Source organism: Perognathus longimembris, chromosome 10 (assembly GCF_023159225.1).
Source record: "Perognathus longimembris pacificus isolate PPM17 chromosome 10, ASM2315922v1, whole genome shotgun sequence".
Taxonomy (NCBI): Eukaryota; Metazoa; Chordata; class Mammalia; order Rodentia; family Heteromyidae; genus Perognathus; species Perognathus longimembris.
Window position 1 is genome coordinate 50,544,409 of NC_063170.1, and position 12,073 is coordinate 50,556,481.

The 12,073-nt window shown below is 35.1% G+C and overlaps 1 protein-coding gene, 1 non-coding gene and 1 pseudogene across 4 annotated transcripts in view; 1 reads left to right on the forward strand and 2 right to left on the reverse strand.

Annotated features, from left to right (window-relative positions):
• Positions 1 to 12,073, reverse strand: part of Fhit (fragile histidine triad diadenosine triphosphatase) — a 1,290,154-nt gene that overhangs the window by 803,273 nt on the left and 474,808 nt on the right. The window lies entirely within an intron of this gene.
• LOC125358908 lies at positions 2,037 to 2,193 on the forward strand (annotated as a pseudogene).
• Trnae-cuc lies at positions 11,129 to 11,200 on the reverse strand. The gene has a single exon. It is a non-coding gene; the product is annotated as a tRNA-Glu (tRNA).

Genomic DNA, 12,073 nt, shown 5'->3' on the forward strand with positions numbered 1-12,073 from the left:
GAGATTCCTATTTATAATTTATTTATATTTATATTAAACCACCAAAAAAAACCACGGAAGTGGGAGGTAGCTCCAGTGGTAGAGCACCAGCCTTGAGTAAAGAAGCCAGGCAAGAGTACAAGGCCCTGAGATCAAGTCCCAGGGTTTAAAACACACACACACACACACACACACATACACACACACACACACGCCCACTTATTTATCATTTCTATTATTCATTATTTTCTATAGATCCAATTAGCAATGGATTTTGTTAGGTTTTATATCAAAACAATCTTAACTTTATGTTCACTAATGAAGTCTATATTTGCTGGATATAGAAGTCTAGACTGACAGTTTTTTCTTTTTTGTACTTACAAAAACAGTATATTGTCTTCTGATTTGAATAGTTTTTATTTGAGAATGTAGAATAACATTCACATTTGTTCTCTGGTGTAGAATGTCTCTAACCTCACTAAACGACAGAGGCTTTTAGCTTTAGCTTTGGATTTTACCAGTAGGCTAGATGTGGATTTCTTAGTTCTTTCTTTGGTTTGCTAAGCTGAATTGTTTTACCTAAAATATCTTAAAACTCCTATAGTTTGTTTTCCCTATTTGGAAAACTTTGGCCTTTGCTGGCATACACACAGACACACACACACACACACACACACACACACACACACACACCTTGCTAGTTCTTTCTTCCTGTTTTCTCAAATTATGCAAATATTTTGCTCACTTTGTCACATCATCACTATCTTGCCTTGACTGCTTATCTTGCCTTGACTGACTTACAGCCATAATCCTCAGAGCTCAGCCTCCTGTATAGGTAAGATTAAGCCACCTGAACCTAAGTAAAGTTCTCAGTCTCTTTTAGTTTATTTGTAAATGCTGTGTTTGTAGCCCCTTAATGAGAGGTATATTGGTATTTTTCGTGGTATCTACTGGACTCTACCAGTTTAGTTCAGTTTCTCTGATATTTGGGGGAGATTAATCACAGTGTAAGTAGTATTGGTTTATCTTTTTCTAGTATTTTTACCACTTCTTTATTTTTATTACATAGTTTTATTTTCTGGGATCATGTGATGTAATGACCCCTATGAATAGAGTATTTACAGTAATACCAACCATACTCATTCATTTGTGACAATGAGGACAGCGTTTCCAACATTAACATGAACAGTATAGAAGGTCACGGCAATTATTTTGCCACATGTGAGATAAGTTCTTTCTGTTTCTAGCTTATTGAATGGGTATTATTTATTGGTTGCTAGTTTATATTTAACACATGATTTTAGCTTCTACAGATTGATTTTGCTATTCATTTTTACTAGTGATAGATGCTAGGGTATTAATTTTCTGCAATATAGCTTTGGTCATTTAAAATATGGATATATGGTGTTCTTTTATCCTAGCAGCTTATAATCCTTTCCAGTTTGAATTTAAAGTTCTTAAGGTACGGTTTTTGCTTGGTATTGTTTTTGTTGTCATTATTACTTTCCAAGATGCTGAACTTTCCATTTAAACTTTTTAAATTACTTTCCAGTTTTATTTGACTGTAGACAGATCATATAGCTAGTAACACTGCATGTTTCTTAATTTAATACAGTTTGTTCATAGAATTATACATCAATTTTTCTAAGTATTTCATGTCTACTTAAAATGAATGTGTATTATTTCTAGAGAACAAAATTCAATAAATATTTATTAAACCATCTTTATTAGATTATTAAAATATTCTGTGTATTCTGTGTATAGTTGACCCAAGAAAGATCAATGAAAGTGAATTAAAATCTCACATAATAGTTCTACTTTTATCAGTTTTGTTTGTATTTCTAACATTCTCTGTTTCATGTATTTGAGGTCCTTATGTGAACAGAAATTCAGAATGGGCATATTTTCATTTTAAAGTATATTATATAAAACAAATTTCTTGAGCACATGTAACACTTTCATGGCCTTCATCTTGTGGAAGTATTGTCAAAAATACTTTTTGCTTCATTTTCTTTTACCTGATAGTTCTTGTCTATCTTTAAAAAAAATCATAATAAATCATTTCTCAGCCTTTTGGCTAAGATCAAGTGTAAGAATCCTAATAAACTTTTGTGGGGTTTTTAATTTTGATTATTTTCTTTAAGTAGTTGCACATGAGCTTCCATTTAACAAAGCAGCTTATGAATGCAGAATATCTTGATAATGCCACCCCTTTCAACATTCTCACCCATCCCTCCCCTCCCAACCCCTTCCCTCACTCTTCCTAAATTTGTAGTATATATATATATATATATATATATATATATATATATAGTATTCTTCTCTGCATTTTTCTCCTTCTTCTCTTCATTCATTTACTAAGTGCATATTTTCTTAGTAATCTATGGTAAATTTTGCTTTTAAGAGGAAATGGAAAGTCAATGGAGAGAATTTAAATGAACTGGTTCAATAAATATCTTAACAATGAGATTCAGCTTCCCTATAATCTCTCACATTCATATTTCTTCTTCACACAGTGTGAGATGTATGTAAGCAGGCTATCATTCCTGATTTATGTATAAGGAAATTCAAACCCAGATAGGCTAAGTACATTTCTCAAATTTAAGTAGCACAATATGGCAGTTATAAGACATAATTGTTGGATAGTGTTTCTAAAACAATGACTTTTTGCAGGTATTTAATATCCTCTTAATAAACATCAATATTTACACAGGCTATTTAGTGAAATTATCTGCTTTTTCTTCCACAAGAGGAGTTTACACTACTTATTTGTATTGGCATAAATGATATGTTTGGCTGTACCTGTATAATCTTATTTTAGGCTTTACGTAGCTTATGCTTCACTGTTTTACTTTACTTCAAATATTTGGCACTTTACTTGGGGTTGCACTTTTTTTCTCTTTCTATTGATTTAGAAGTTACATATCCTACTTCAATTTGAATAGCAGTGCCTGGTATATTAAAAAAAAGAATATTACTATTTATTAAAATGAATAAATTTTAAACTTTCACATGCTTAGAATCTTTCAATTTATCCCTTGAAAAATGAGACTTGGTCACAATTTTATTTCTGAACCCTGTAGAAATACGACCTGGGCTTTGGAATCCTGTGAAAATTCACACTTACAAATGTTTTAGTTTCATTTTATTTTAATTAGTTTTATCATTAATGACCCATCTATTACTATCATTTACTTCCCCATACAGACTTCGTAACTTTGATTCCCCCCAAGTTACTTGGGATACTACTCCTTAAAAGTTATGTGTGTTAAAAAAAATCTATGAGAGAGTGACATAGATCAAGACTCATTGCACCTATAACTTGATGTTTCTAAGTGAAATGTTGAATTGAGACCCCTTTGTAAACTACACTATTTTAACTCATATAGTATGTTATTTTCAAACATACCTGATTGTTACTCCTTATTGTTACTTCTTTGGAATGTAAATTATTTTCTTACTGATGTGCAAAAGAATGTGTTCAACTTTATCTTAGTTACTGAAGGAAAAAATTTGAAGAAGTTGTTCAAATTCTAAAGAAGTTGAAATGGTGGGAAACACTTGGCACGGCTGTTGCCTTGGGGATGAAAGCTCTTTCATTTTCTGGTCTTTGGATTTAAAATTTTTTGGCCTACCTTCCTTCCTTCCTTCCTTCCTTCCTTCCTTTCTTTCTTTCTTTCTTTCTTTCTTTCTTTCTTTCTTTCTTTCTTTCTTTCTTTCTTTCTTTCTATCTAGGTACTCGAGTTTGAACTTAGGTTCTAGGCTCTTTCTCTTTTTTTAACCCAACACTGGCATTCTATCACTTGAACCATAGCTCTACTTCTGGATTTTTGGGGGTGGTTAATGGGAGCCAAAGAGACTCAAGCACATTCCTTCTTAAGCTGTCTTTGAACTGTCTTTGTCATTCTTGGATATCAGCTCCCTGAGTACCAAGGTCAGAAGAGTTTTTCATAATCCTTAACAACTTCTTGTGTTCTAATTGTTTTCCTCTTCAAAAATTCTACAATTCTTCAAGGTGTTTAAATCCATGCTTTTCTTTTTTTTTAAGTTTTTATTATAAAACTGATGTACAGAGAGATTACAGTTTCATACGTTAGGCATTGGATACATTTCTTGTACTGTTTGTTACCTTGTCCCTCATACCCCCCTCCACCCTCCCCCTTCCCCCCCGGAAGTGTTCAGTTCGCTTACACCATACAGTTTTGCAAGTATTGCTTTTGTTGTTGTTTCTCTTAATTTACCCTTTGTCTCTCAATTTTGGTATTACCTCTCAATTTCCTAATTCTAATACCAGTATACATGGTTTCCAATATACTCAGATAAGATTACAGAGATAGTGTAGATACAATCCAAGAACGTGATACAAGAACATCATCAACAGTATAAACTACAGATACACATGGGATGTTGAAAGTAGTTACAACTGTGATATAACAATCATTTCCATAAAATGGAGTTCATTTCACTTAGCATCATCTTATGTGATCATAAGGGTATAGCTATTGGGCCTTGTGATGCTCTGCTATGACTTGCCTAAACCTGGACTAATTATTCCCAATAAGGGAGACCATAGAGTCCATGTTTCTTTGGGTCTGGCTCATTTCACTTAGTATAATTTTTTCCAAGTCCTTCCATTTCCTTACAAATGGGGCAATGTCATTCTTTCTGATAGAGGCATAAAATTCCATTGTGTATATGTTAAATCCATGCTTTTCATCTTCCACATGTGAGCATTTTGTTGTTCATTATCTTACTATTTTTTGTACTTGTGTTCTTCATTTTATTTGACTGTAACAATTCTCCTCCATTAGCACTATTTTCTTTTTCTTTTTTTTTTTTTTTTTGGCCAGTCCTGGGCCTTGGACTCAGGGCCTGAGCACTGTCCCTGGCTTCTCTTTGCTCAAGGCTAGCACTCTGCCACTTGAGCCACAGCACCACTTCTGGCCGTTTTCTGTATATGTGGTGCTGGGGAATCGAACCCAGGGCCTCATATATAGGAGGCAAGCACTCTTGCCACTAGGCCATATCCCCAGCCCCAGCACTATTTTCAATGCTGATAATTTTTCTCAGCCTTCTGGTGGATTTCACTGTTATTGAATTTGTTTGTTTACTATGTTTGCTTGAAAAACTCACATCCTTTTTCTATCAATAATTCTGTTCTTTGACATCTAAATTTAATCTCTCATTTCCTTTTCTGTTTCCTGATGCTACTGAGGATGCCAAACTTGTACAATATTTTGTCTTATTTTTTGTACAGAAAATAATCTTAGAAACTTCCACTCTAGATCTCTAAGAAACTGTTTCCTGCCTTTAGTCCATCTTGATTTTGAAAAATTGTAGTCTAGCATGAAAGAGCCAGCATTTCCCAAGAAAGTTAGAAAAAATATTGTCTTGGTGTCATTTGACTTCTCCATAGTTGGACGATTAGTTCATATGTCAATTCAAAGACTCTAGCAGGTTTTCTATCATGTGGAACTTCCTTGACTAGCAGAATCTTCTAGTACCACTGTTTAGATCTATGTCCAATCGTATTAGAAAAACAAGAGTTCTCAGGATCCCTTCCAGAATAGGTATGGTGCTTTAACTATGATTGATACTGACAGACAACCTCCAAACACTGCATCCCTATTTAGTAGGGAGTCATGGCCTTCCAAAGATGTCTCCATCTTAATTCCTACCATCTATGACTATGTTACATTAAGGGGTAAATGAGAATTGAGGTAGAAAATATAAATAAGGTTGCCAATCAACTGACCTTATAATGAGATGATCACTAACTTGTTCAATATCAAAATAGAAGAATTAAAGTGATGAGAAAGACTTCACTGACCACTAGCCATCTTTGAGGGTGAAAGTTGGGTTTGAAAGAAGCTACAAGTCAAGGAATTTATGTTGCTTCTAAGAAGTGGAAAAGGCAAGTCTCTCCTAGAAACTTCAGAAAGGAATCTAGCTCAGGCAATACTTAGCCCAGTGATATTTGTTTCAGATTTCTGACCCCCAGAGCTACAAAAATAACATCTGTGCAGTTTTGAGTTACAAAATCTGGCAACTACCATAGAATCCATAGTAAAGGAATTCATGAGCGACTATTATTTACATTCTTCACATGAATGTAGAGAAAAAGTCTCCATTCATTCTTATGCATCAAAAAATGTACTTACAATTAATAGGACTTGCTCACCTTTCTGACTACTGTCTGCTTGATTCTGAATCAGAGAAGGTTACCAAGTAAAATTGTGGCTAAAGATTTTACCTCCAGCCAGTAACAACACAAAAGTATCATTAGCTGAAATCTTTCATTATGTTTCCACCAAACTTCTTTTTATTAGAACTCTCTACAGTCATCTGCTAATTGATTATAAAAACTAATCTTTAGAGGCAGTGCCTTTTTCATACACATTTTCCTGAGTGTTATTATAGAAAATTGGAGCAGATATAATAGAGGTTACTGGCCAGCTATCAATTTAATTTCGTGCATTCTTCAGTCCTTTCTTCAGCGAAATGCTGTTCCTCCTGACTTACTCACTTACAAGTGAATACAACACACGAAGTCATACCTTTATAAAGTGGGAAAACTTTCCAAAGTGTGTGAGTGTGTGTGTATGTATCATTCATAGAAACATGAACCATGTATTTTAATTTTGTATAATAATAATTTTTCCTTCAGTAAGGAGTAAAGGATAAGAGTTTTAAATATTGTCCCTACACATGTGAACAAGTAAGAGTAAGCATTCCATATATTCTGACAGAATCAGGCCGTCATTTCTCTACTCACTAACCTCAGAAAACCACTATGTTTACACAAGATCTAACTCAAGATGCTAGCATAGTGGACAAACACTAAGCTGCAAAGATATTTTAAGCCTAAGAACTTCATTGTGAAAGAACAAGGTATGAACGATGGCAAGCCTTCTGCTTCACAAATACTGAAGGCCACATTGTACCTAGTATTTTTCAATTGATCTCAAAAAAATATTCTAGACTACTAAGGTCCAAAGCACAATATTGGTTTAATTAACAGCACAAATTCATGCACCCATCAGAACTAAATCTTACACTGTCAGGCTTCTGGCTGGGCCTTCTGTAGAAACAGTGCCATGTTTATACACTGCACTTAACTATTCTAGAAGCAGATGTTTCACTAGACCAGCACTGAAAAGAAAAAGTCTGCAACACAATGCAATATTTCTACCATTCAACCATCAAACTGAAAAAGGACTTTTTACTCCTAGCTAGAGTGGTTCAAACTGTAGATGGACCCAGGGGGAAAACATTAGTTCCGTGAAATAAGTATAATTATTTGCTAACACTGTTTAGTAGAGCTACAGTAATAATGAAGTTGAGCCAGCTGCAGTGAGGTGCACTAGAGGGGTGGCTATCACCGAGACACTGGTAAGAAGCACGATGATGCTGAATTTACAGCTGTCCCTAGACATTATCTTGCCCAGCAGAATTGTGTTCTTGCTCCTGAGCATATGCTCACTTTTCTTGGCACTATTCATGTTTGAACCAGATGTGAAAGAAAATGAAAAGCCATCATTCTTTTCTGTGTTACTGGGGTTTGAACTGAGGGCCTCACACTTTGAATACTGTAGTATTTGAGCCACATTTTTAGCCTTGAAAATTGTCGTAAATCTTTAGTAGTATTCAAATTGCTTCCACTTTCACAGAAACCTATTAAAAAAAAGTCACTATGCATATGACTTTGAAGTCCAACAGCCAGGGCTCACGCGGTGACATTTCACCTTACAGAAACATTATATGGCTCATTTCCTGCATCTGTAGGTTGGAAAAATAAGGTTACTTTACTGGCTGCCTTGAGAGTATCAGCTCTGGTAATTCATATAAAGATCCCTTATCTGTAAAATGGCAGTGATAACCATTATAAAGGTTACTTTGATAATGAAATGAGTTACTATTTGCTGAGTGTTTAGAACAGTCTCTGGAACATAATGTATTTGATAAACTACTCAGTTCTACCTGAATAATTTTTAAAACTGTGATCATGGAAAACCAAGGGCTCTGTAGTGATTGTGTGACCACATGGAAGAATGTAGACTAGGAGCAGAGGGCCTAACTAACCCTGCTCTCCATCGAAACAAAGTAACTCTAGCTATGTTACATATTTGAGGGTTTTTTTTTTTATTTATTTAAAGGCTCCTGCTCCAAGGAAGGAAAGAAGGAAGGGAGGGTGGGAGGGAGGGAGGGAGGGAGGGAGGGAGGGAGGGAGAGAGGGAGGGAGGGAGGGAGGGAGGGGAAAAACCCTTAGTTGTAAATTAATGTGCCCTCACATAAAATATATCAGTAGAGTTTTACAAAAACATCAAACATTTTGTATGCATTATCTAGATGATTAAACCAGGTCATTCTGAAAGAATCATCTAAATAAAAAAGAACTTTCAAGTACACCTTGAAAAGTGAGTTTGAGTAAATTTAAGCTTTAAGGGCACAACTTCCCATACTTCTTTAGGGTAAATAAAAATCTCAGTCATTTTAATTTAACATTGCAAATCCATGAATATTCATTGCAGCCAAATGAATAATAAATCATTCCTGGGTTCAAGTGCTTGCTATTTGAAATTACCTATTTCCTAGAACATCCAGAAATCTGGATTTAAATAGCTTTTTATTGTTCTTGTTCTTGATGGTGACTCTTCAAAGCACTTGAAAAATATGCCATCCTCAACAATTAGTTGGTAAAGGAGAGAGGAGGGGAGCAAAATGCAGTGCTGTTAACAAAAGGAAAGAAAGTCCACAGATTAGAGGGCTGGGGCCTGGAAGACATTTTTAAAATGTCACCAGATAAAATTTACAACTTAAAAGGGAATGTTCCTTAGACATTCTCAGTATTGTTATCTACATAAATAATAAATCAAAAGGCTCTTTATCCATTTATTGCTGTACATGGTGACCTTAGGTTGAAATGTGATTTCCTCCTTTGATATCCTAGAACTGAAACTTGATGAAAATATCACTGCATTGGTCCCAGTTCAACAATAAATCAACAATAAATAGGAAAACAAATTTTGAGGGTGAGAGTATCAAAAATGCAAATTTTTATGGTACCATTAACATGAGTGGATCATCAAAGATGTTTCTTTTAAATAATTACCTTTTAGTCTTTCCTACCCTAAAACCTTACGCTTGTTAAAGCTTAACAATACTATTTCAGAATTTAGTGGAGAAACATCACTAGTATATGTCCCTTAATGGGATTAAATTATGAACAGTTTCCTTTTAAAGATGCTTAGAGTGGAATTTCATTTGCACAAAATCAAAATAGTGCAAAACTTGTCATGATTGCAAGTACCTAAACTGATGATAAAGCATCAATAAATGAAGGGAAATAATTATTTCAGAGGATAGAGAACCCCTTTAATATAATCAGAGCCAGTGATATCAACATGGCTTTTCAGGAACAGCTGAGGGAGCTGCAAATTTTCTGTGCTTCAACCTGGATAAACAGGTGTTCATTTGAAATGAGCTCTGTGTGTGTGTGTGTGTGTGTGTGTGTGTGTGTTATGGTTTTCCTTCTTAAATTACATTTACAACTCTACTTCAATAGCATGTTCTATTCTAAGGTGCCAAATGTATCACCTGAAATATTCTGCAACAAAAAAGATACTATTCATTGTTTCTCAGAATTCATTGCTTCTCTGAATTTTACTTGGCATCCTTAACACAATCAGAAAGCACAATTATATTACAAATGCTTAAAACAAGACAAACAGGAAATAAAAGCAGTGACACAATATATTCTTAAAGTCTCGGTCATTCTCAGTTTTATGTTCTATTAATAGGATAAATAGGTGTTTTATAGTTTGTGATCCCCTCCCCCATGATTCTTGTGTCCAAGTACCACAAACATAAATATGTTACATTGACTCAAATAGAAATTTGCATACAGGAAGGCAAAGGCGCTGATCTTTATATACACAGCCATGTCTAAGAAAGGACTTCCTAGTCAAAGAGAAATGTGACAAAAATTAATTTGTTTCTTTTTCTTAAAGTGATCATTTGTCTTTTATAATGTGCACTTATTTGCACAGGAAAGGGAAAGATAATCAAGTAGTAAAATAGATGCTGTCTTATTCCACTATGTATGTGAAGAATTATATATCTGCCTACAATACTAACCACTCTGAAAGATAATTATGGATCAATGTGTTTTAAAAAATCCTGAATTGCTCGTAGAAATGACAAGAAGAATTCAATTCAATTATTTGTAAAAGCCAGAGTCTTTTCCCCCCATCCATCTGGTAGTTGAAATGGGATGACCTTTAACATAGAGCTTGCTGTTCTCAGTGCAAACTCTAAATAAAGAAGTGGAGTGTAGCTTTTCAGGTTTTATTTATTTATATTTTCTTCTTCAGGTTCAGCATAGATAGAGCATTTGTACTGACATTCTGCACTGTTCAAAAGAATGCAGATTTGGCTTCTGGAACACAAGGCATTTTAGGAATATCAATCAGGCCCTTGTCCTCTGCCTTCAGTCATGACATTTGCCTTCTATCAGAACATTGTGCTGCTTCTGAGATAAGTGCTTAGGAACAAGATACAGGAAGGAATTTACTCCCAGGAGAAAAATTGCAAACCTCATCCTCAAACAAATAAGATAAAGTTAAAGTTAGTGAAGAATCCTTTGTTAAACTACCTGTGGCAGGAGAGCTAATTCGAAAAGGTCAGATATTTAAGTAAAAATAGACTCAAAACAAACTTTCCAGTAGGCTCTAAGGCTCTGATTATGAGCTGATGCAGTATGCTGTACTGTGAAACTATTTAAATAGTAATAAGTGGGCTTTTCTTTGTAAAGACAGTAAATTTTCACATTGTTTTTATTATTCCTGCTATTCTTAAATTTTGGTGACATTACTAATTTTTTAATTGAAATTACAACTTTGTAAAAAATCTAAGTATTTTTTTTTTTTTTTTGGCCAGTCCTGGGCCTTGGACTCAGGGCCTGAGCACTGTCCCTGGCTTCTTCCCGCTCAAGGCTAGCACTCTGCCACTTGAGCCACAGCACCGCTTCTGGCCGTTTTCTGTATATGTGGTGCTGGGGAATCGAACCTAGGGCCTCGTGTATCCGAGGCAGGCACTCTTGCCACTAGGCTATATCCCCAGCCCCAGTGGGAAAGGAAGAAAGAGAAGCTTCCCTGACCGGGAATCGAACCCGGGCCGCGGTGATGAGAGCGCCGAATCCTAACCACTAGACCACCAGGGAGCATAGTATTTTCTTGATAAAAGTTCACTATGCCCATTTCAAAAAGTTTTTTTAAGCTAAAATATAAGTGATAATCTGCCCAGCACCAGCGACACGCACCTGTAATCCTAGCCACTCAGGAAGCTGAGATCTGAGGGTCACAGTTCAACGCTAGCCAGAATAGGAAAGTCCATGAGATTCTTATATCCAATTAACAAAATCTCAGAGGTCCTGAATACAAGTCCCTGAAAAAGCACAAAAAGGAAGGAAGGAAGGGAAGGAAGGAAGGAAGGAAGGAAGGAAGGAAGGAAGGAAGGAAGGAAGGAAGGAAGGAAGGAAGGAAGGGAAGAAGAAAGGAAGGAAGGAAGGAGGGAAAGAAGGAAGGAAGGGAAGAAGGAAGGAAGGAAGGAAGGAAGGAAGGAAGGAAGGAAGGAAAAAAGAGAAAGGAAGAAAGGAAAGAAGGAAGAAAGAACAAGCAAGCTACTGCTAGCATGCTGGGATGTATATTATTAATTTCTCTATCTTAATACATAAATGTACCATAAATTATATCATACTGTATACCAAGTTGATTCTACCTTATACATCAACTAAATATCCTTATCATACATAAATTTTCATAGTAACTTTTAAAATTTCATAATGTGTACTCATAATAAAATTGTAAGTGGCTTTGGTCAACTATTCAATTGTTTATGAATACAGCTATTTACAGTTTTTTAAACACTGTAAATGAAGCGAAAACAAATATCAATCATACATCTCTACAGTTATCACATTTGCAATTATTGGTACATTCCAGGAGTAGTTTGCCTATACCAGAAAGTAGAATACTATTAGACCTTTCCAGTTAATATTGCCACACTGCACTTCAGAAAGTGTATCAGGAAATAT